The sequence below is a fragment of the Phascolarctos cinereus genome, unplaced genomic scaffold (assembly GCF_003287225.1).
Source record: "Phascolarctos cinereus isolate Bilbo 61053 unplaced genomic scaffold, phaCin_HiC Scaffold_9;HRSCAF=440, whole genome shotgun sequence".
NCBI lineage: Eukaryota > Metazoa > Chordata > Mammalia > Diprotodontia > Phascolarctidae > Phascolarctos > Phascolarctos cinereus.
Window position 1 is genome coordinate 233,996,006 of NW_027556402.1, and position 20,041 is coordinate 234,016,046.

Consider the following 20,041-nt stretch of genomic DNA (forward strand, 5'->3'; position numbering starts at 1 on the left):
CTGGTGCCTTCTGCTGTCGTCCCACTCCTCTCACTGAGCCACTCCTAGATGGTCCCATGTGGGTAGTCTCTGCTGAGCATTACTCCTGGCTGCGGCCCAGTGATGCTTTGTGTCCGCTGCTGGTCACTGCCAGACACTCCTTTTACTGGCTTTAAAGTTGTAGCAGGTTTGCCAGCTTCTGCCTTCAGCTAGAGAACACAGCTGAGATGCTAGCACTTGGTATGGGAGGAGGAGTTGACTCTGTTAGCGCTTTTTTAGAATAAAACTAAGAAGCTTTGCTGCCATGGTTCTAGAAGGCAGAAATGCTAACACACCTAATCAGTGGACTAGGGAAAAAATCTTCCTGGGTTTTTCCTCCCAGAAGGAAACTCTTTCTGTACCTCCACCCATGGGCTGGAATGGGTCTTCCCTTTCCAGAAGGTGATTCATTGCTCTTTCATCCAAGCTCTTTGGAACTCTGAGCCAGAGTCCCCCCAGCTAATTAGTGCTGGTTTAAGCATGTTTTTGACACTGTGTTATCTGGTTCCTATGGCCATGTTTCTATCAGAAGTCACCATCTATCTTTGGTCCAGAAAGTCCACATTTAATTTCCAAATGCTAAACTCCCATTTGCCCTCTGTTTTCTTCCAGAAAACTGTCAAAGACTTTCTTGGTTCTAGGGCCCTCCCCAGTATCTCAGTCCCAAAATTCTCTAGCAAATGAGTGAGAAGGGAAGAGCTACAGAAACAAATCTTAAACGCACAAATCAGGGCCAATATCCCCCCCACTTTACCCCCTAGTCTAGCCATATTCCTGAACTTTCTTAAGTGTATATTGTCCAGCTACCTTTGAGACCCCTCCAGTAAAAAGAAAAATAACAAACAGATAAATTGAGGAAGGAGAAGACTCCAACATTAGGGCAACGAACCGTGAAGGAAACTAGGCTTCTAAGAGACAAAAAGGAGAAAGAGCCTTCCAGGTGAGAGGACCAGCTTGTGTGAGGGAAGAGAGGTGAGAGATGGAATTCCAAGTCTGGGGAATAGAAAGTAGGCCTTTTGGGCTAAACATAAAATGCCACGGAAAGAGCATGAGGAGCCACATTGTAAAGGGTTTTAAATGTCAAGCTGACATTTAAATGTATTGGGTCTTAGAGGCAATAGAAAGCCACTGAAGATCTTTGAGTAAAGGAGTTACATAGTCAGACCTGTGTTTTTGGGAGAATTCTTTTGGGAACTTTTAGGAGAATGCATCGAAGAGGAGACACGCACACACACACACACACACACACACACACACACACACACACAGAGACAGAGACAGAGAGACAGAGACAGAGAGACAGAAAGAGGGACAGAGACAGAGACAGAAAGAGAGGCAGAGACAGAGACAGAAAGGGGAGAGACTAGAATCAGAGAGTCCAATTAGGAGTCACAGACCAGGGCAAAGAGGAAAAAGGCTTGAATTGGAGGAAAGAGGGTGGCCATGTAAATGGAGCAAAGGGTTTGATGAAAGTGAATGATCATGTGAAGGCAGAACTGATAAGACTTGCATGTAGGGAGTGAGAAAGAGGAAAGAGTTTTTGCCGTGGCTGTGAGCCTGGTTGCCTATAAGAGTGGTGGTAGCTTCATTTAGAAATGACAAAGGAAGGATAAGATTTGGAGAAGATAATGAATTTCATTTGGGAAATTTTGAGTTTGAGATGCCTACAGGACATCTAGGTGGAGATGTCTAACAGGTAATTGGAGATGGAGCTAGGTTAGAGAAATACATGGTGCTGGATATAGTCACCTGCATAGAAATAATCATTAACCCACTAGGGTTCATAGAATTTCAGAGTTGGAAGACTTCAGAGGTTCAGTGACTCTCTGAATGAATTCAGATAGAGGAGAGGTCATCTAGATTATGCATATGAAGACCTCCCCTAGAAGAGTACTTGCTACCTGCCGAGGTAGTCAATTGTGGTTTTCAGTAGCTGTAATTATTAGGAAATCTTTCTTTAAATGTAGTCACAATCTGCCTTTTTGTAGCTTTCATTCATATTCCTGCCCTCAGTGGCCAAGCCAAATACATTTAATCCCTTTAACAAAAAAGGTTTTTGTTGATATCTTTTGTTTTTGCATTGCCTAAATTTCTCCTGTATCCCCCAATTTCATCCCCTTCAACTGTTCTGATGTTTGAAGATAGCTTTCATGTGCTTTCTTTACTCTACCTCCATCTAAGCCTTCTTTTCTCCAGCCTACACATCCCCAGTTCTGTCAATTGATTGTGGGGTGGTATAGTTTCCAGGAACTATGCTGCCCTGGTGATATCCTCTGCATTTTTCCAGCTTGTCAACAGCTTTCCTAAAATTTGGCATGCAGTAAGGAACCCAATATTCCATATGCTGGCTTATCAAGAAAGAGTACGGAAGGGTTCTTACATCCATCATTCTGGAAATAACATTTCCATGAAGCCTGCTCAAGATGGCTTTTGAGTTTTTAATTGCAGTGATCTCTCCCTAAGGTGGCATGGAGGTGACCCTATTTTCTTACAATCCATGCCAGAGGAGCACAAACAGTCTCTCCTAAGTTGGAAGTGCTCTGAGCCCTCATGGCCTGCATGTCTTTCGGCCAAGTACCAGCTAGCCGTGTTAAATCCGGGGAAGCTCTTCACCAGAGGCTTGACTAACATGTAACAATTTCATTTTTCTTTTTGGCAATGATTACTCAGTAAATTGTCTACCAGTGTGTGAAGCGGGTTGTTATCTCTGTCAGCAAATGGAAGACCCACACAGATGAAGTCACAGATCCTTGAAGTCAGTCACACTGTTGGGTTTGTGGTGAGATTAAAAAAACAAACCCAACAGTATGTAAATGCCTCCTCATGGCCAGGCAGTACATAAAATGCTATTTAGAGCCACCACTTAGTGCACAGACAGTCTCTGAAAGAACAACTGATTTAGGAACTTTTCTTACAGATAAAACTGCTGATGAGGGGGGAGAATACTGTCCTTTGCTTTGCTGAATCTAATTGAAATCAACTGAATTGCTGAGGACAGAGGTATTTTTCATTATCTGTGCTCTAGACTTTTTACAATTAATCAGAGTTTTATTGACTTCTAGCATTGTTTTGTGGACAAATATTTAGAGATGAAAAAGACCTTGGAAGTTTTCTACTTCACTCCCCTCATTTTACAGTTTTGAGGAAATTGAGGGGACATGAATTTGCCCACAGTTACACACAATGAGTCACAGAACTGAGATGTGAACCCAGTTCTTCAAAAGTAGAACCAAGAGAGTGGTTTATACCATGACCTCTGCTGTGTGGTGCAGTGGACAAAGCACCGGGCCAGAGTCCGGAAGTTCAGTCATGTCTGACTCCTCAATGACCCCATTTGGGGTTTTCTTGGTGAAGATACTGGAATGGTTTGCCACTTCCTTCTCCAGCTCATTTTACAGATAAGGAAACTGAGGCAGAGTTAAGTGACTTGCCCAGGGTCACACAGCCAGTACGTGTCTGAAGGAGGATTTGAACTCTGGTCTTCCTGATTCCAGGTCTGACACTCTATCCACTGAGCCACCTACCTGACTCTTTGTGATAGTCAAAAATAGTTAGACTGACCACCAGGCCTGGGTATAACTCAGTAAGCAGTTTGGAATCCTGTATCCCAGCTTTAGACCAGGCTAGTCAGCTTCTGAGAGAGAATCTCCTGGAGAAGGGGAAGGAAGGAGAGAGAATTTCTCTTCTCTTCTTCCCCTCCTCACTTCTTCTCATCCCCAGTGGAACTAGAGGAGTTTTGGAATCTGTCCCAAGCAGCACGTCAGCCACTCGATAATGAAGGCCTTGTGATTTCCTGGCGTTGCACCCATCTCATCTCAAACTTCGAGCCTCAGAGAGCTGCTTGAATCACCCAGTTGGGAAACACCCATTCCTGTGTTTGAGTTCAGGGTTCCTTCACCCTGTGTTCTCCCTCCTACAAGCCCCCTCTGACATCTCATCATAACGTTGACTTGCCCCTGGGTCCTCACAGGCAATGCCAGGGGAGGACAAGCTGCTCCCACCAAGTAAGAAAGGCTTCAAATGTTCCTCCAGGAGATGGAAAAATTCTTGAGGGCAGACCCTAGCTCATTTTGTCTTTCTATCCTCAGAGCTCCACAGAGTACCTCCCACAGAAAAAGTGCTTGATAAATGTTTGCTGAACCGAATCAAACAAGGTTCTGTTGATTGATTTTGTCTGCCCTCCCAGGACCAACTGAGTCAGCTAAACTGGAGAAACTCGCCCTAGATTGGCTGTAGGGTTGTGGCTATGTGCCTTCAGGAGGACTGCCTTCTAAGGCACTGAGGGTTAGTGGAGGGATGGGATTCTCTTCCCCCTCCCCTCCCAGCTTCTCATGTTCCTCCCCCCAACTTGCCACGGATTTATTTGGCATATACTTATATGTATATATGAACATATGGCATGTATACTTATAGATGCCCACATATAGGTAGGTATATAGGCCATATCTACTTGTATATGCCTTGTGTATATGTAAAATGCCACATATGCCCATGCATGTATGTATGTGTGTATATATGACATATATGCTGATATATATCTTCATGTCTAGATATGTATGCATAGATGGCATACATACTGATGTGTTCATATGTGTATATATGTACACACAGTATATGTTCCATATATACTTATGCAGATGTTTATCAGTACAGTGGCCCTGGGCAAATTTTAAGAGGCAGCTAGTGGTGCAGTGGGTAGAGTGTTGGACTTGAAGTCAGGAAGACTGGGTTCAAATCTATCCTCAGACACTTAATAGCTATGTGGCCCTGGGCCCTGTCTGTCTGCCTCAGTTCCTCATCTGTAAAGTGGGGAAAATAATAAAAACACTTCTCAAGGTTGTTGTAGGAATTCAATGGGATAATATATGTAAAGCACTTTGTAAACCTTAATACTTGCTAGCTATTATTATTATTATCATTTAACCTCACCAGGCCTCAGGGTTTGTTTCTCCTGTAATGTAGAGATGATACCTATAGTAGTTACCAAGCAAATTGTTTAAGGCTCAGATTAGATAATATATGTAAAATGTTTTCCAAATTTAATACAACATATAGATGGAGGCAGTTTGGAACAGGTACCTGAGTTCAAATTCTCCCTTTGATGCTCATTATTCAAGTAAGTCACTTGCTCTCTTTCCTTGTATTCCAGTTTCCTCATCTGTAAAATGGGTTGGGGGGTGTAGGGAGGTCCCTTCCACCTCTAGAGCTGTGTCACTATACCAGTTATTGATAATAATACATTTATAATGTTGTTTCTGTGTCCCAAGAGTTCTAAGTAGCCCACTTAGAAATGAAGTTTTTGGTACATAACTTGTCTGTAAGTTGGGAACTACCTCTATTGGGGATTTATTATAAGCTTGATATAAAGTAAATAAGACCTTGGCCTAGTCTATAGGGGAATTGAGGATTTTTACAAATAGCAGCACAGCCTTTATTTTTGTCTCCAATGTAGAAATTTGCTCCAAGACCGCAAAGCCCTTTCTTTTGCTAGGCTGGTGCTACAGTAGCTAATACCTTGAAGGGGTTTTAAAAATGAAAGAATTTTAAATCCCAAATTGACTTTTCAGCCCTCCTGAACGAAGACCATTTGGCTTTGATGGTTGGGTATGCTGGAGCAGCTGCTGTAGGCTCACCACTGCAGCTCCTCTGTGAGAAGAGAGTGCATTAGGACATTACAGCATTTACTTCCTTACAGCAACACCGCTCCTGAGTTCTGGCCAACTGCCCACACCTACCTTTGTGGCCTCAGAGGGAAACAATACATTCTTTTAAATGAATTTGGATCTTGAAGTCAGAAGACCTTGGTTTAAGTCCCGAGTCTAACGTTTCCTAGCTTTGTGACCTTGGACAAATCACCACTTTTTTGAGGTTCAGTTTCGTTGTCTGCAAAGTGAGAATAATAATGTTTGTATTACTTGTCAGACAGGTTTTTGGTTGATTCAACCACTCACTTCAATTCAACAACTGAGCAACTATGACGTGCCAGGTACTTAGTACTGTGGATATGGAGATAACATGAAAACAGCTCCTTCCCCCAAGGAGTTTGAATTCTCTTGGGGTGGGGGTGGAGGATATGTATGAAGAGAAATATATCAATCAATCAATCAATCAATCAATCAATCAATAAGCACTTATTAGATTCTTATTAACTATCAAGCATTGTGCTAGGAGTAAAGACCAAAAAACAGTCCCTCTGTCTTCAGAGAGCTTATATTTGAATGGTGGGGATGACATAGAAATAAATAGGTTAATACAAGATACATACAGATTAGGTGAAAGGTAACAGAGAGGAAGGCTCTACAAAAGTAGGTACAAAAGATATACAAAATAAATACAAAGTAATTTATTTTGTAGAGAGGGCTGATATCTGGTTACAGCCATAATAATGGAGAAAAAAATTTGGCAACATTATCCCACCCACCCAGTATGACTAAGTTCCAGGGTAGTTTGAATAGTCCTGACACTAGTGGCTACTGAGAAGGAAATAGAATCAGTCAAAAATACAGGTTTAACCAGAGGGACTTTTGCTGTGCTGGCTCAATGTGCCTGTGGGTCTGACTCACAAAAGGGCTCCGTGGAGCCAGAGATCTAGACCTGCAAGGGACCTCAAAGGCCATTTATCCAACCCCCTCATTTTATAGATGAGAAAAGAGGAAAGGGAAGTAACTTGTCCAGTGGCATGTAGCACATACTTAAATGGCATCAGAAGTGAGATTTGGATTCAGGTCCTTTAACTATAGAACTATTAATATTTCTACTGTACCTACCTAGTCAATGACTCACAAAAGAGCTGTAAGTACTTCCCTATGGGTCAAAAGTTACTTAGTAACTTCAATTCAAGAGGTATGCACCACTTAGTGTTAGTAGTAAACTAACAAAAACCTATTGTGAACAACTGGATTTGTCAATGAGGCAGATCAGTTTCCAATTTAATGGGCAGCCAATCAAGGAAACAGACACATCTACACAGCTGGAAATGGAGGATAAAGATACAATTGATGTATTCCAGCAGCAGACAAGAGGCATTTACTAAAAAGTGAAACTGCAGCTCTACTCCAGAACTGTGCTCCCAAGAAAAAAAAATACTTTCACAATTAGAAAACCAAGATTTAGTTCACCCACATCCTGATTACTGCAGTATAGTTTTCTCTCTTCTTTGATTCCCTTCCCCCATTACTTTATTATGCATAAAGTAACTGGTGTATGTGCACAGGTATAATGCATATTTTTTAAACTAAATGGCCAAGATCAACGTCAAATGGAGATGGAGAGTAGAAAAAACAAACTGGTTCTGTGAAAATATCCCTTTTTTCCATTAGTGGCATGCTCATTCAACTTTTATCTTTATATTCCAGTAAGTTATTTTGCTCTCACTATTTAACAATACCAACAACAGTGACAAAAAAACCCCAAACCCTTCTTTGATTGGATCATTTCAATGTTTTTCTTTTATCATTGCAAAACCAATTGTACCTCTTAATCTTCAATGGCACCACTGACCCATCTTATCCTAGTTTACCTTCACATTAATGTGGCCATTGTTTTCAGTCTTGAGGTGAAAGAGGAGGAAGAAGAAATTGACTTATGCTCTTTGAAAACCCACTGATTCAAAAGGTACTTTGAATCTGAGTGTAACTTTTGTGTTTGGAGGTCCACATTTACAAGAGCTCTGGCTACACATGCAGTTTCCTATCATTCACTTTTGTATCTTAGTTTTGTCTAACCCACTACATTTTAAGTTACACAAGGGCTGAAATGTCATATAAGCTCTTGGACCCCCCAAATAAAGGGCTACATTCAAAGCCAGTACTCAAGCAATCTTTGATCTTCGGTTGATCTGACTGATCAATGATGAAACAAGATACCCTTTGTGATGATGTATATGGCCTTTTATGTTTCCTAGTTTTAAATGGATGATGGGAAGTAGGAGATGGGAGGAGGAGGAGGGGTGGGGGAAGCAACATTTTCCAAGTAAGCATGAAGACTTCAGAGTCTCTGGTTCTTGTATCCTAATGAAGTGATTGGTTGGTTTCGATGAGGAGGTGATTGGTTAGTCTACAGTTTTCTTCTGTCCAAGGGTCAGATGTCGGATGGCAGCTGAAAGGTAAGAAACATAACTTGACAGTGGGTCTTAGTTCCTCTTTTTTCCTGGACTTCAACACCATGCCTCATCTGCAGTCTACTCTTGGACTATTCATCAGTCCTGCCATCCTGGCTCTCTTCTACCACTGGTGAATTTTTTGTGGGGCCTCCGTTTTGGGGAAGGGCTCAGCCTGGCCAACCTTCACCTCCCTCCAGGATAGACTTTCTTCTAACTTTCTAGACTTCAACACCCTGCCCCTTCATAGGTACCTTACTCTGCCCCTTCCCCACACTTTCCAGCTTCCTTTTATATATTCTCTTCCTCCATTAGAATGTAACCTCCTTGAGGGCAAGAACTGCCATTTTGCTTTTACTCTCATCCCCAGAGGTTTTGACAATGTGAGTGAACAAAGTGAGTGCTTAATAAATGTTGGTTGCTTTCCTTGACTTGTCTTGCCTTTTTTGCTACCTAACTAGATGATTTAGTCTGGGCAAATCATTTACCTAATCTGGCCTTCAGTTTCCACATTGGTAAGTGAAAGGGTTGAATAAGATGATCCCTAAAGTCCCTCCTAATTCTGTACTCTGTGCTAGAGAGTGTTAGGAAAGGTATTACACGTGTGGACTTTATAGCTCATACTATCTGTTGGACAGTCTTGAATTTCCTTTTCTTTGCCTGCTAATGTGTGGGAAGGGAAATGTGACATAACTTATCAAGGTCATAGAGTTTAAAGCAGGAAGGGAGCCTGGATGAAGAAAATGAAACCTAGTGAAATCCTTCCCCTCACCCAGGGTCCTGAACTCCTTATGACATCTTGATCTGTTAGGCTTGAAAATTCTTCTGGTTTTACCAGGGGTCTTCTTGAATCTCCTGGGAGACTCCTGACTTCTAGGTGTGGGCATTTTTCTCTTAAAACCTCAGGGAACAGACTAAAACAAGATGCTGCAGCAACCTTGAGGACTCTTCTGAAATTGTGCTCTAGGAGAATAGCTTTTGTTGGTGATTCCCTCTCCAACTCGTGATACTGACATAGATGTTTGCCCTTCTCTAATGTATTCTGGAGACACGGTGTGCTATAGTGAAAAGAACATTTGGAATCAGGGCTACTTAGCTAGGTGGTGCTGTGTATAGAGTGCTGGGCCTGGGGGCAGGAAGATCTGAGTTTGAATCCAACCTCTAATACCAGCTATGTGATCCTGGGCAAGTCACTTAACTTTTTTTTGTGGATCAGTTTCCTCTTCTATAGTATAGGGAAATGGCACCTATCTTCCAGGGTGGTTGTTGAGGATAAACTGAGATAATAGTTGTAAAGTGCTTTGCAAACCTTAAAACGCTTATGTAAATGCTACTTATTGTTATTACTATGTTTACCCATCTGCCTATATATCTGCCCTGCCTCCCACCCCCCATGCAATGTAAGCTCCTCGGAGGACAGGGCCAGTTTCATTTCTGTCCTTGTATCACCACAGCCCAGCACAGGGCCTGGCACATAGTATACACTTAGTGTTTGTAAGATTGAATTGATTTTTATTTCAGCTCTGTGACTACCTCGGTGATCATAACTCCTTAAGCCTCAATTTTCTTCATATATAAGATGATGGAGTTGACCTAGATTTTGTTGTTGTTCAGTCATTTTTCAGTCGTGTCTGACTCTTTTTGACCCCATTTGGGATTTTCTTGGCAAAGATCCCAGAGTGGTTTGCTATTTCCTGCTCTAGCTCATTTTGCAGATGAAGAAACTGAGGCAAATAGGGTTAAGTGACTTGCTCAGGATCACACAGCTAATAAGTGTCTGAGGCCACATTTGAACTCAGGAAGATGAGTCTTTTTGACTGCAGGCCTGGAGCTCTATGCACTATGGCGCCACCTAGCTGCCCTTGGCCTGGATAATCTCTAAAATATAGATTCTTCACCTTTTTGTGTCATGGACCCCTTTGGTAGTCTGGTGAAGCCTATGAACCCCAATGTTTTTAGGTAACTGAAGGAAATGCTAAATTTCAGTTAGAGGCTGGTACAAATACAGATGTGATTCCCCCCCACACACACACCCCATTCAACTTTACAGATCCCCTGTAATCTATCTTGGGGTTGGAGGCTGTAGACTTCTGGTTATGAACCCCTGTTTTAAGGCTTCTTTTAAACCATGATATTCTATGAATGGATGCTGAGCTTCCCAAGTAAAGAGAACTGCTCCTAACTGATCTCATCCATGGTGGTGCCATTTTGGATTTAGAGCCAGAGGACCTCAGTTCAAATCTAGGCTCTATTATTTACCAGCTATGTGACTCTGAATAAATCATATAAGTCTCAGGTTTCTCCTTTGTAAAACGAGAAGGGATTGGACTCTAAAGTCCCTTCCACCTCTAAATCTATGTCCCCGTGTACATTTGCTGCTCTTCCTTCTCTTGTGAAAATATTCTCAGAGCCACAGGTAGCAGGCAGTTTGGAAATTGTCATCCTCTCATTTCTCAGCTTCACATGGGCTTTGTCCTGTACTCTGCCAAGTTAACATATCTGTAAAATGGAACAGTTGAGCTCACTGAACCCTTGAAGTCCTGTGATCTCTTTTCTTCTCAGTCCCTAGATCTTTGAGGGATTTTTTGGCTAAAATTCTCCTCCAAGGCCAACTTTCTTCTTCCAAAGATAGGGCCTTTCCTTGTTCAGATCTCATTTCTTATATCCCCAAAGTGTTCCTTTGGCAACTCAGAGTCCAGATGAAAAAGTCAGAGGGATGATCAACGTTTTAATGACTCAATTCACTCACTTCCAAAATAGTAATCAAAGTATTTAATCTCTCACAAGATTGTTTTATTGATTTGTTTGCATTGAATCTTTTACATTTTTATTTCTATAAATGGTATTGGTACTTTTTGTTTTTATTTTAGTTGATTTTTAAATTTTTAATTTAAATTGAAATTACATTTAAAACTTGTGTTGGTATGTTTTGTTCGTTCCTCCCTCCTCCCCTACCCATCAAGCCCTGCTTTCAGGGTTATTTTAAGAGCTAAATGGGATAATAAATGCAAAAGCACTTTTGAGAACCATAAAAACATTATACAAAAGTAAAGGATTATTGTCGTTATTGAATGTACCTGTCTTTTACTCAAGATTTTTAAGACTTGACAAGTATTTCTTTTTTTTTTTGATGAATGCTATTAATTCTCATTTAGGAATGTTTAGCTGAGAGAAGAGAACACTTGGCGGGGGGGGGGGTCATGACAACTGTTTTGAAGTATTTCAAGGTCTGTCTGTCTTGAGGAGGAGGGATTACTCTTGTTCTGCTTGGCCCCGGAGGAGAGAATAAGAAGCAATGGGTCGAAGGTGCAGAGAGGCAGATTTATGCAAGGAAAAGCTTTATGGATGAGGATTCAGGCTATAGAGCTTGGATATTAGAGCTGTCCAAGGTAGCTTCATAGGATGTACTCAAGCCCAAGGTTGGGTGATTGCTTGCTAGGTATGCGGTAGATGGGACTGTTGCTCAGGTAGGGGCTGGCCAGGCTGGCCACTGAGGTCCATTCTGACACTGAGAGTCTCCGAAGTTCTCTGCAGAATTACAGCCTAGGCTAACGTCAGCATTAACCATGGCCATATCCAGATTGCTGACTGGGAAGCCATGCTGTCTCCAAGCCAGATAAAGAGTTAAGTGTATGGATTTGTTTTTCTGTGAACATGTTACTCCATGACTTACTCTTTATTCTTTCCCATCCAGCTTTTAAATCTCCTCCCCCCTCCCCAATTAGGTGTTTTCTTGTTCACTAAACCACAAGCAGTGTTGTAGATTAAGAGCCAGAAGGGACCTCAGTCATTCACTTTCCCTCTCCCAATATTTTACAGAAGAGGATCTGAGACCCAGACAGGTGAAATGCCTTGCCTGGAGCTACACACATAGCAAAATAGCCAGGATTTAAATCCTAGATCTCTGGCTCCAGCCCAGGGTTCATTCCACCAGGGTTCATGCTTCTCCCACCCTGACCCTTACCCCCCTTTAAAGCAGGTAATGCCCAAGGGAGAAAGCAAAAAAAGGTGATTGTATTTTGTGATGGATACAGAGGCAAGAGATAAAGAATTAAGTACACCTTCATAGTGTTTTAGGGCTGGAAGAAACCCTAGAGATCACTGAGTCCAAACCCCTCATTTCATAGATGAGCAAACCGAGGCCCAGATATGTCAAGTGACTTGTCCAAAGTCACACAGGTAAGGTCTTCTATCTCCAAATCCAGTTGTTTTTCTTTTGACTGTATCTAATTATCAGGAGACTGCCTTCCTACTCTGGACACACCTTGCTTTGATAGCGAATATTAGACAGTGTTTAGCCAAGTAAAGTGGTTTGCCCAGTTACCAAAAATTACTAACACTCTCACACCCCACCCTAGTGAATGAATGACGGATGAATCAGAGTACTGAACCCCACTTTTTCTTCCTAGTTCCTGGATTTTAGAGTGTTTTAGCATGGTAGTACCATATTATAGTGTGTGGGGTATGAAGACCCTTACCAATAAATTGGAGACTCAGAGATATTAGCAAAAAGAATAGTTAAGTTTATTGGCTTTCTCAAGAAAGGGCTCCCTCAGAGCACCGAAAAGATGGTGCAGACTGCAGAGAGCAAAAGTGTGTTCAGCTCAGCAGATTATATAGATCCTAAACCCCCCCCCCCGGCTCTTCTTCCCATTGGCTGGGCTTTGGAGCTCACAGTCTAGGCGAAAGAGAAAATCTTATCCCATTAGCTGGGAGGTGGGGCTTACATTCTAGGTGAGAAAGAATAAGGAACCAGTGTATAGCCAGTCCAAACATACATGTCCTTATTCGGTAAACCTAATGCTGACGTAGCAGTGGGGCGGTGATCAGGAGGGGGTTTAGGTAATTCCTAGGAAACCGAAATTTACTGCATTTTCCCCTCCCTAACCCTCTTCCCCCTTATCCCAGAGGCAAGAGAAGGCGGGAAGCTAAGGGCAAGCAGTTTAGGTTAGGGGCAGGGCTTATTCTTTCTGTTATGAGCTTAAAAACAGGGTCTGAGCGGGAGAGGGTTTTGAAAGCAACAATCAAGAAATATTAACAAGAACTATTGATCCCCTGAGGAGGCTTCACTTTTGAGAGATCATCTCTCACAATAGGATCACAGAGCTAGAAGGAAATTCAGAGATCATTGAAACTAACTCTCATTTTACAAATGAAAAACCTTAGGACCAGAGACATGAAGTGCCTGTTGCTCCCCATGAGGAATCTCCTCTACAGTAAAGATGGGTATCTTCTCTGAAATATAAAATGTTAGAGAATTGCCCAGGACACTGAGGGGGTCACTTGTCCAAGGTTTCATGGACAGTATGTGTTGCAGCTGGGGCTCCAATCCTGACTCTAAGTTCCATTATACCACAATCCCCTCTCTTGCCTCAGAACGTACAAGTAGAAAAGCAGCAGAGCCATGGTCCAAATCTAGTGGTTTTTTTCTACTGTGTCATCAGTAGTTTATGGGGTTTTATGATGGTAGCCTTGATAGTAATAAAGAAGCTAAGAAGAGGGGTGTGTCTGGGGAGGGGAAGAGGATGAGTTCTGTTTTTGCAGTGTTGATTCTGAGATTCCTATGGGACATTCAATTTGAAATCCAATTGGTAATGTGAGGCAGAAGCACAGGAGAGAGATGGGGCTGGATAAAATAGAACTAGATATCATTTGCATAAAGATGGTAATGGAAACCCTGAGAGTTTAACAAGTAAGAGCATTTAGAGAGAGAAGAAGGGGAGCTACAGTATTCTAGATGAACAAGGACCATTCCAGTGCTAAATTCTGAGGTCCTGTTTAATTTAAAGCAGGGTGTTCTAAAGCCCCCTCAAACAGGATTGGGAAAGCTTCAGCCATCCCCAAATGCTACAAATCAGGGCTTGATTTATTGTTTTGTTGATTTCTCAACTTTAAAAAGTGATGAAAAAACCCATTAATAATGCAGAGTAAGCTTTAGAAGTATGTCCTGTATATATCCTCCAACCCTCCCCGGGCCAGTTGTTAAATATTCACTAGCACACAGCTGATTTAAAGTTGAGAGTGTTGAGAGGCAGCTGAGTGTAGTGCAAACTAGCCTCAGGGAAAGGAAGAGCTGGGTTCAAGTCCATCTTTTGTCAATGCTGCCCAAATTACTCTGGGCAAGTCAGGTAACCACTCAATGCCCCAGGCAACTCTCTCAAACTATAATCATTGGCATAGGTGCATTAATAGAGGCAGTTTCCTTTATCATTGTGATTAGTGAAATCATAACCCTGTTCCAATTTTTCCTTTTCTTTTAAATTTGTACCTTTTTTTCAGAGCAGAAGTTTCTATGGGGGCGATTTGAAAGTATTAGGAATGTTTGACTCAAAAAAAAAATGACTCAGGGAAGATCTGAAGTGGTTGGAGGTCTGAGGTTCAAAGCCAACCTCTGACTATCTGTGTGACCTTGGGCAAGTCACTCAGCACCCCTCCCCCAAACTTCAGTTTACTGCTTTATGAAATGAGAAGGCTAGGCTAGGTACATCTATGGTCCCTTCTCAGAGCTCCTTAAGTTAAAAAAGACTGTTGTGTGGGAAAAAAGATCAGACTTGTTCCGACCGGCCACAAAAGACAGAACTAGGAGCTATGAGTGGAAATGGCAATGGGGCAGATTTCAGCTTGGTGTCAGGAAAAGACTTGTTAACAATCAGAACCATCCCAAAATGGAATGGGCTATCTGGGAGGGATCGAGTTCTTCCTCATTGGAGGTCTTCAAGCAGAGGCTTGTTAATCAATTGTTGGGTCTGTTTTAGGAGGGATTCTTGTTTTTGTGTGGATTGCCTTAACTGTGGCCCCTTTCACCTCCAAGATCATGTGAACATGTAGCCACAGTTTGGGGTGGTCCTCATATCTAGTCCAAGGGCCTCTTAGTTCTCCTCACTCATTTATGGAGTGAGACTACCTCAAAAGGGTCAAGCAGTAACAAAAAATGAAAATGAATTTCCTATTTGGGCAGAAAATCCACTGGTGTCCCAGCAGCCTTATCCAGACTTTCTCTCCCAGAGCCCAACAATGCAGAATTTTCTCTTGCCACTTGGTGGTGCTATTTGTTCAAGAAATAGTCAGTTCTGCAGTCTCCTTACCCACCCCCAGTGCAGCTCTGCTAAAATTGCTAGGAAGGAGCAGTTAATGTTAGTGCAATTAATAAAGCATTAGAGTTTTTGCTGTCAGGGATAATCCACATTGACTTAATGAGGAGGCTGTGTCCAGGATGGGGAGAATTTGGTAGTGGGAAATGGAAACGGGAACGTGGGGGTAGCTGGTTAAATCCCTAGCTCTCCACTCCCTCATTGGTGTGCAGGAAAGTTTGAATCACCAGGGCACTGACCTAATAATTATCTGTTGGGGTTCTCCAGCTCTTGGCTTGGCTGGGAGAAACAAACCAGGCCAGTCTGTAAAGGGGATTTCCACTGGCCTGAGTCAGTATCATGTCCTGGAAATGTCTGGAGTCAGAGGACCTGATCTTAGATCTTGAGTTAGCTCCTTACTATCTGTGTGATCAGTTTCCTCACCAGTAAAGTGAGGAGGTTGGATTAATGATCTCCAAAGTCCCCTCAATCTCCAAGGTTAAATGAAAGACTGATATTGTAGGGCATCTATTTTTAACTATATTTAAATAATATTATGCTTTATTTTTTATCTTTTGGGATGGTATATGTGAATAGGATATGGGAAATTGACTATAGAAACTTGGAAAGAGACCTATACATTCTCTTGCTTTTGCTCCAGAAGCCTATGACCTCTAAGGCTCCTGTGACCACAATGGGCTTTTCTAGTTCTGTTCATCAGAACTCAGGAGATCTGATTGTCACCTTGCCTCTGTTGCTAAATAGCTACAGGTTTGTAGAGTATAGAATCAGATACATGAGAGCTAGGTAGATAATAGGTAGGTAGATGAATAGGGAGATGATAGGTAGATAGGTAGAGGTGATAGATGCTAGGTAGATAGATGAATAGACATATGATAGGTAGATAGATAGATAGATAGATAGATAGATAGATAGATAGATAGATAGATAGATAGATAGATAATAAACAGAAAGACACATGGAAAGCTGACAGAGACCTTATAGATTATCTTGGTCCAATTGAATCATTTTATGAATTAAGAAGCTCGAGGCCAATAGAGGTTATGTTGTTGACTCATTTGACAGATGAAGAAACTGAAGCCCAGAGAGGTTAAGAGCCCAAGGCCACAAAGGCAGAGTATAGACTTGAACCCAGGTCTTCTAACACTGAATTCAATGCTCTTTTGCTGACCATGCAGTGAGTTTCTTTACCTCTCTGGAACTCAGTTTTCTTTCCTGTAAAATGAAAGCATGGGAAAACTAAGGTTCTTTCCAGCTCTAAGATTTTTTGATAATGGAGCATGGAGAAAGTGTATTAGCTTGATACATTGGGGTGTGTGTGTGTGTGTGTGTGTGTGTGTGTGTGTGTGTGTGTGTCTGTGTCTGTGTCTGTGTGTGTGAAGATGCAATCACACTGTCCATAGACTGCATCTGTGGGATTCTGATAAGCTCAGCTGGTGTGCAAGATTTTGACTGGTATCAGCAACCGGAGTTCATTGCAGTCTGTGGGGAAAATGTGTTTGAAAAAGGTCTCTGAAAAGGCTACTGGGTAGCTAAGTCCTGGGGACTTGGTGCTAGGAGGAGTAGCTGGGCAGCAGGAAGGCAGGGGGCATGGGGTTGAAGAATTGTTCTTGTTAAGGGTCTGTCAGCATTTCCAGAATTATCCAAAGCTGATAACTCGGCTCTGAGGGCTTTGCTTCTGGCCAAAACTTGGCACCGAATTTCTTAGCCTACGATTTGCCCTTTTCCATTCTTTGCCTCCTGCTAAATTTGGCCCCTTTCTGCCGGAAGGTTTTTATTTTTAATTTCCTGGGAACAGCATGGTGCCCCTAGGTAGCCTGACTTTGCTGGTATACAGAGGAATTCCAGTTCTTCTCCAGGTGGGACTGTTAGCATCCGCTAATCTATGGAAATATTTTGAAAACCACATCTAGGGAGGGCAGTAGCCAGGCTTGGTGGCTAAGAAAGAAGGTTTCAATTTGGAGTAAGAAGACAGGTTTGATTCCCAGAACCAGCTGGGTGACTTTAGGCAAGTCGCCTCACTTTTTTGCTCCTGTTTTCTCATATGTAAAATGAGTCTGTGTATGTGTGTGTGTGTGTGTGTGTGTGTGTGTGTGTGTGTGTGTGTGTGTGTGAATTGGCCTAATGGATAGAGAGCTGGCCTCAGAGTAAAGAAGATCTCAGCTAGAGTTTTACCTCTGACACCTATTGGCTTTGTGATCCTGGGCAAGTCACATAACCCCTCACTGTGCCAGCCAATTCTCTAACATGCTGGCTGCAAAGTGCTTGCTGATCTGTGGTCCCTGAAGCAGTTACCCTGAATTCCCTAAATCATAGCCTAGCCCTAAAATGAATGGGGAAGAGTGGGTGATTCCTAAGGTCTCTTCAATCTCTGGGATCATGTGAATGATGCACAAGGTTTGAGGTTGGGATAATTCATTTAGTCTTAACTTTTTTTTTGTATCTTCAGCTCTCCTGGCAGTCTGATGAAACTTATGGTCCCCCTCCCTCTCAGAACAATGTTTTCAAATGTGTAAAATAAAATATGTAGACTTGCAAAGGAAATCATTCATTTTGAAATGCTATTATCAAAATATGTTTCTAAAAACCAAAGTTCACAGACTCTAGGTTAAGAACCCCTGATCTGGTCCAAAGTTTTCATATTACAAATGAGTAAACTGGGGCCCAGAAATGGTAAATGACTTGTCCAGGGTCACATAGCTAGTTGGTAAGGGAGTTTGAATTCAAGCCAATGTACTTCAGGACCAAGTCCAGAAACCTTTCAACTATACCAATTAGGAGATTATTGAAGTTAATTCAATTTAATTTCAGGTGACATTCCCCCCCCCCCCCCCGAACACAGTTCTTGAACAGAATTATTTTTCAGTCATTCAGTTAATCTTTAACATGTTGGTTTATATTCTTTTCAAGAAGAATCAGAACCTCTCTAAGAGCAAATGTTAAGACAAAATTTCTTTACCTTAAAAAAAAATCACTTTTTTGGGTGCATAGAGTAAGAAGGAAAAAAAATCCTATGAATAACTTTTCTTTGAGGCAAATTTTTTTTCATCTTTTGATATTCTTTTCTAAATAAAATAGTTATGAATACGACAACTCTGTAGAATGAATATAATCTGTTTATTTTGACCAGTTTTGACATGAGAATTTACATATCTGTAGATAGTTTGGGATAAAGATGGAGGTATGCTGGTAAATATGTACCAACTGGCTCCCCAAACATATGTAGGACACACTTTTTGGTTTAATTTGTATTATTGACATTTTCTCCATTACTTTCTTAAGTTTAGACAATTAACAAGACAGTAAATCAATCCTTGATTTGTAGCATTTGCTGATTTCTGAGGTACATATGCTCACACTGAAAATTTAACAATCAACTTTTACTATTCTGGTTGAACTGACTCCAGTAAGCTGTTGGAGAGAGTATATACACATACATACATACATACACACACACACACACACACACACACACATATATATATATATATATATACACACATATATATATTCTTTGGAATTAGCCATGTCTTTGTATTTCAACTTACATAAAAAGTATGTGTATCTTTAAGAAACTTTGGTTATGCCTTCCACTGAAGGGGTGTAGATATATCAAAATAGTATTTTTTCCATTATATAGAATATTGCATTTTACAACGTTGTCTATAAGTGAGTCTTTGAGTGTCTCTGTTCAGATTTGCAACCATTTGTATATAGAGTTAAAAAAAAATTTCCCCCCAAAATCCTCTGATTTTGGTGAGACACCATATAGTCAACCAGTCAGTTAGTCCACAAGCATTTAGTCAGCATTTAACACATATGAAGCATTGGAGATGCACTGAAAAACAAAAACACGATCCTTGCTTTCAAGAAACTCACGTTCTTTTTTTTTTTGTCCACAAACATTTATCGAGGTTCTGCTACGCACCAAACACTGTGTTAATCGCTGGAAATATAAAGAATGAAACCATTCCTACTCACAAGTCACTCACATTTGAATGAGAATGTTTTCACTTCTCTTTCAGGTCTCAGATCTTTCAAGACCATGAGGGGCTTTGGATTTTCTTGCTTTAATTGTTTTGTCTATTTTGTGCTATCTTCACTGGGTGGAAGCAGCATCCTGGGATTGGGATGACTGAGTCACAAAGCCAGAATGGATTTCCCTCATCTGAAGATCAAGATATGGGAATTTATTATGGATATGGGATATGGAAATTATAACATATGTGACTGGCAGTTACAGAATCTCCTACCAAATTTTAAAAGAACCAGGCAAAGACTTCTAGCATGTTACAGACATCCTTTATGACGGATTTAGGGAAAGAGATGGAAAAGGGCTGTAGAGAATGAGAAGAAAAGGGGGTGTGGTATGATCTGCACTAGGGGCAGGAGTCCCCACACTGGTGAATCCCAGCTCACTTGAAGGACTGGAGTATTACAGCATGATACAATAGTATCTAAGACAGGGGTTCTTAAACTTTTTTGTTTCATGGTAAGGCCACTTGATGAAGCCTGTGGACCCCTTTTCAGAATCATATTTTTCAATAAATAAAATAAAATTCATCATATTAGTAAGAAAACCATTTAAATTGAAAGTTATTTTCTACTATGCATTGAACTCTATCGTCTATCATCTATCAATCATCTATCTGTCTGTCTATCACATCTTTCAATCATCTATGATCTATCACATTTATCTACCAACCATCTATCTATCTATCTATCTACCTATCTATCTATCTATCTATCTATCTATCTATCTATCTATCTATCTATCTAGGTATGTATGTATGTATGTATGCATTTATCTATTTATCAAAAACCAGTTTACAGA